Source organism: Capsicum annuum, chromosome 3 (assembly GCF_002878395.1).
Source record: "Capsicum annuum cultivar UCD-10X-F1 chromosome 3, UCD10Xv1.1, whole genome shotgun sequence".
NCBI lineage: Eukaryota > Viridiplantae > Streptophyta > Magnoliopsida > Solanales > Solanaceae > Capsicum > Capsicum annuum.
Genome location: NC_061113.1, coordinates 95,147,079 through 95,152,938, shown reverse-complemented (window position 1 = coordinate 95,152,938; position 5,860 = coordinate 95,147,079). Strand labels below are relative to the sequence as shown.

Below are 5,860 nucleotides of genomic sequence, written 5' to 3'. Positions count from 1 at the left end.
TGTGGGTGAAAACCCCAAATACCCAAAATGGATTTGTGGATGAAAACCACAAATTATTGAAAGCTCATATCATCCTTAAAAGAGGGGCGTAGGTGAACTTTTGGAACCCGTATCATCCTTGAAATAGGGATATATGCGACAAAGCAATAATGAACAATAATGGATGTATTTTCATATCTTTTTCCATCTTTGAAATAAGGGTGAGTAGAGAGTTAGATATGTCTTGGGCATCTTCCTAGAAATAGGGATGCCCAATTGAGGTATTATATGGTTGTAATTGACACACTTGTTAGGTACTTGAAAGGGTCAACGAGTGATATTCTTGAGGTTTTGTTGACAAACTAGCCTAAGGACCTTTGACATAACCTACCACATCGATAATTACTAGAATTTGCACCAAATCATCATGTTTCCATACATAACTTGCCCTTAGGTAGACATAATCCCAAGATCCTTATCATATTGATATTTAAATCACAAGTGTTGCCTTAATTTGCTGACTTGAGTTGACATTTACATATCCTTGTTCCAAATCAACCCCCCTAATTTTAATTCATGAATTTTACTTTGTTTACACTATGAGTATCTTTTTAGTAACTATTAACACGTATAGGACTAGAAATCTAATTTTGATCCTTGTGGATTCGACCTGAACATAAGTTGAGCTATTGATAATAACCGTGCTCTACCAAGTTAAACGGTATAGGTGAGCGTTATCAAAATAGTGTCATTGCAGGGGAGTGAAATTTAGCTTTAACTTATGCGGTGTTGATTTTTATGTAGGATGTACTCATAGTGGTGTGTATTTATTTTGGTTGTTGTTTTGGCTTCCTTTTTAGGTGATCTTCATAGTATACACGGAGTCATGAGTGACAATGGAAGTCACGCTAGACGGCTATATTATGGTTTCGCTCTCTTCCGAACGGATCAATTACTTCATAGTATGAACTTTCCATGGTCCTCCTAGACCGGTATTTCCCACCATCAGAGATGCTATAATTGCGTGATGAAATCATTAACTTTTGTCAATTGAATGGTGAACCCTTGTACGAGGTGTGGGAAAGATTCAAGGAAAAAGTCATGCAATGTCCCAACCATGAGGTCCCGGAGAAAATGCTTCTCCAAATCTTCTACCGGGCTCTTAATCCACTTAACAAAACCGTCGTAGACAACACAGTGGGGCTCTCTCTTGTGAAGTTGACTTCTCATGAGGCTACAACCTTGCTTGAGAAAGTGACCAAGCAAAACTAGGGATGGTATAACCGTGATGCCGAGGTACCAAAAGGCTTCCTTACTACCTTCTTTGTTGATAAAGAGCAAAAGAAGAGAGATAAAGAGAGGGAGGAAAACATGGCAAAAATGATGATGCAATTGGAGCTTTTAACCAAGCATGTGATGGGTGCACCCACAAAAGCGGTGAATGCCGTGGAATCCAAGGCCTATTATGATGAAGAGGCCAAGAGGCCTGATGAAAAGATTCAGTATTTGACTAACTATTTGGCAGGTTCCCGCTCCGCTTATCAAAGATAGGGTGGGAATCAAGGTTGGATGGATCGTGATCGTGACTGTATTGGCGGGACAAAGTCCAAGAGTATGATCGTTATGTACCCTTTCATGATCGAACAAAGAACAAAGATGCAAATCCCATTGACTTTGACAACACTACAAAAAATGGGTCAAATTGCAGGGGTTAATTTTACGGTTTGCAGGGGTTTTAAACCCCCGCAAAATGTAATTCTGGCGGTTTTCAAAACCCCCACAATATGAGCCGTCACAAACGATTTGCGGCGGTTATTTTTCGGGGGTTTAAAACCTCCGTAAATTTTATTTAAAAATTACGGGGGGTTTAAAACCTCTGTAATTTTTATTTAAAAAATTGTAGGAGTTTAAAACCTCTGTAGTTTTTTTTTTTAAATTAGCAGGCCCATCAATTTTCAATAACTAATTATAGATTCTAATTTATCTGAAATTTAATTGTTCCTTTAGACATAACCTACAATCCAATATTTATTTAATTTATATATCATTAATACAACATGACTAATTAAATAATGTAATTCATAAGTATATCAAAAATACATTGACTATTAAACTTCATAATTAAATTTTCAATATTAACATCTTCAAACTCCAATTTTTCAACATTAACTAGTATGTTCAAATTCCAAAATCAAATATAAACACAAAATCTTCAATATTGTAAGATTCGCTCCAACCACACAATTACATGTATCATCAAAAAAAAAATCCACTTGCCGCATCAATGAAATCAACGACTGTCATTAAGATCACTATCATCACGTGTCCTCCTTGCATCCATGGGCGAAATGGGCCCACTAGCCGTATCACTTGGCTACATAAAAATGCAAAGTATAAAAATCAATCAGATCACGCATTCATTTGTTAGCATGATTGAAGATTCAAACAAACTTTAGAACAACTCATTATTGAGTTTTAAACAACAAGTTAATAAGCCAAGGATACAAAACGAAATAAGATAAGTTAACAAAAGGTAAATCTTTTATGCTCCTACAGTATAATTTCTTACTGAAGAATAATCATTAAGACCATAAAGGCAAATGTTTGATCCTTATTTTAACATCTTATTCAGGTTAGCAGGTTGACAACAGTTGAGCTTATTGTCAACATGCATTGTGAGGCATGTGCCAAGCAACTTAAGACAACGATTCTAAAAGTGAGAGGTACACATACACATTCTCCAATATTAGTTAGCCAAATTTTAAGTTGGTGGATCCAGAATTTCAAGTTTGTAGATGTGAAATGTCACAACAAGTATAACTCGGTGTCTATGAATTTTGCACTTAATTAAGTGATCCGAAATTCAGTAAGAACCCATCGTAAGTTTGGTAACACATTCACATTGTTGTGGAGTACTTTATTTACATGCTCATAGTAGTTTAGCCAACTACCTATAGATTAGACATATATTTCATCAAATTATCAACTTACACGAAACATAATAACCTAATAGGAGATCAGTTGTTATAACTTGATATATGGTACTAATAATCCTCTTCATAATTTAATTTAGGGGTGAGAACAGCGGAAACATATCTGAAATCAGGGAAAGTAATACTAACAGGATGCATTAGCACCAACAAGCTCATTGACTATGTTTATAGGAGAACAAAAAAGAAGGCCAAAGTTGTCCTGAGATAAACGAGCTCGTTGTTTATCTAGCATTCAAAATCCATTTAGCCTGTCTAAATACCATCTCTTTACTTACTATCTCAATCTACATGAATGAGAAACTCATAATATACTTTTTTCTATAACCTTGGTGTCGGGGCCAGCTTGTGGTCATCTCTCTCTACTCGAATTTGAACCTGAGACCTCATAGTTATCAACCTACTTCCTTGACTACTAGCTACTCCCTCAGGTGTACTCACAATATTTGAATAAACCAAATAGGTTGCTGAAACAAGTGATTGCCACAGATGTTAGTGTCTTGAGAACATGTTACGACTTATTATCAACAACAACCATTAGGTGTTAGTGTTTTAAGAACATGTTACGACTTATTATCAACAATTGTCTTGGCATAAACGTCCTTACCTGACAAATGATTGATGTGTCCATTTTAGAATTAACCATTATTTTGTCCAAACATAAAAGAAATAGCTGCCTCTATTGAGAAATATCTCATAAAAAGCAACACTTCCACCAATCCAGGTGATAGAAAAGGGAATGATTGCTGAAAGGTAAACATTTTTATACATATGCTTCTTTAGGATTAGATATCAATGAAGTTCTCTATCTAGGAAAATATCGAAGACTCACTATCACAATGAAGAGAATCACGAGCTTTCAAGTAATTCTGCTCTGCTGTAACTGACTACAATGCATCTCTTAGTTTAGCAATTTTGACACTGATGGGGTCCAAATGTTCAGCAATTGTCAGTAAAGATTAAATCTTAAAAGTGGAATGGACGAATAGAATATCTAACATGCTTAATTGATAATCCTAGACATAGAAGAACGATACTATAGCAAAGAAGAAAAACCACTAAAGTATTATCAGATTAACAGTAATGTCTTACTAATACAAACTAATTCATCTACATCTAACAATCTATATCATGAAATATATAGACTTCCTGGAACAAGAGGATCTCATAAAGAATGAACCGTTTTGCATTGCATTCTTAATAGTACTAAGTAGTTACCAAATTCACATAACAACATTTACTTGAGGAATTTACCTTGTTTCTTATGATCTCCATAAGCATTTTCTTGAAAAGATTGTCTGGGCCACAGGACCAACGATGTTGTCGATAGCGGTACGCCTTAAATGTACTTGGTAATTCATTTTTCATAATGTCACCATAGTTGTATGAAATTTTATTTTTTTGTAAGTAGGATCTATCACTCGTATTTCTGGATACTTTACAGGAGGGAGAACTTCAGTATTTACGTTGAGAGTAGATAGGTACAAGAATTTCCAGCCCTTGAGACTAGCACGAACAGCCAGGTCTATATCCTCAACTGTTGTCCTATCCTTCCAACCTTCAGCCTCGTCTATTGCTTTTAATCTCCAAACATCTGCTGTCCCTGTGTTGTTTTTCACACAGACACATACACTGTGAGCTTTACTTCTATTCCTACGTAAAAGTAACTACTACACGTAAATTCTAAGCAAGTTAGGGTCGACTATATGAATCCTCAATATTTATTTGTTTCGTTTAAAATCAGTTCCAGTACAATATCAGAAATTCTTGGTTTCTCAAGCATTTATTAAATAGAAAAATCTCAAAAGCAAACAGAATCAACATTCTTTTGGACCACTACAATCAATATTATTTTGTCTATTAAGTTCCCTCCTCTTTGATTTCAATAATATATCACAGTATTAGGAGAGGTAAAGATAGGCCAAAGAAAAATTGAGGGGCAAGATCTGCGCATATCCTATTCTACCCTCTCCAAATCCCATTTATGAGATTTTGATCGGTATGTTATTGTTGAGCAATCATATTCTTGATTGCTCGAACTCTTAAAATATGTCAGTACACTCATATTAGATCCTCCAAAGATGCACTATCTTTGTATGATTCCACACATAATCAACATAGGTCATATCTGTTGTATATTAATTATAAGGGATATGGTCATTTAGTAATTGGTCCCTTAGAGATTTCAAAAGGGTCAGTCTTAAAACATTAATTGGTGTATAAAATTAGCTGAGATAAGGAAAAATAATGAGTGGGGAAGAAGATAGTTGATACCATTAAAACCAAAAAAGGCATAGGTGGAAGAGCCCACTTCTTGCTCCACACTGAAATGGAAATCCAGTGACATCTCTTGCATTCTTATCATCAAACATTCATCAGCATTCACTGCAACCTTACACACAACAAATTTTTATCACTCACAATTCTATTAGTATGAGTTTAATTAACCATATAATGTGATATTGTAAATTCTTTTATGCATATCAAATCACTTAAAGATTATTACTACGTGAATTCAAAACTCTAAAACAAGCAGGATAAGTTACATGTTACAATAGGTATACTCTACTAGAAGGATAACTCGGCCCATAAAGTAGCTCGTATTCACACAAAGTTTGGGAATAGTTGTATCCAATGCAACGTAATGTAGACAGTTTACTGTGACATAAAACTAATTCACTATAATGTATGACATTTTATTTGTTTGTAAATAGGATCTATCACTCGTACTGTGAATGCTTTACAAAAGGGAGAACTTTAGTATTTACCTTGAGAGAAGAAAGGTACAAGAATTTCTAGCCCTTGAGACTAGCGCGAACAGCCAGGTCCATATCCTCAACTGTTGTCCTATCCTTCCAACCTCCAGCCTCGTCTATTGCTTTCAATCTCCA

The 5,860-nt window shown here is 35.1% G+C and overlaps 1 non-coding gene across 1 annotated transcript; it reads right to left on the bottom strand.

The window, feature by feature from the left end:
- Positions 1-997: 997 nt before the first annotated feature.
- Positions 998-1,103, bottom strand: LOC124897376. The gene has a single exon (XR_007054098.1). It is a non-coding gene; the product is annotated as a small nucleolar RNA R71 (small nucleolar RNA).
- Between the last annotated feature and the right edge of the window lie 4,757 nt (positions 1,104-5,860).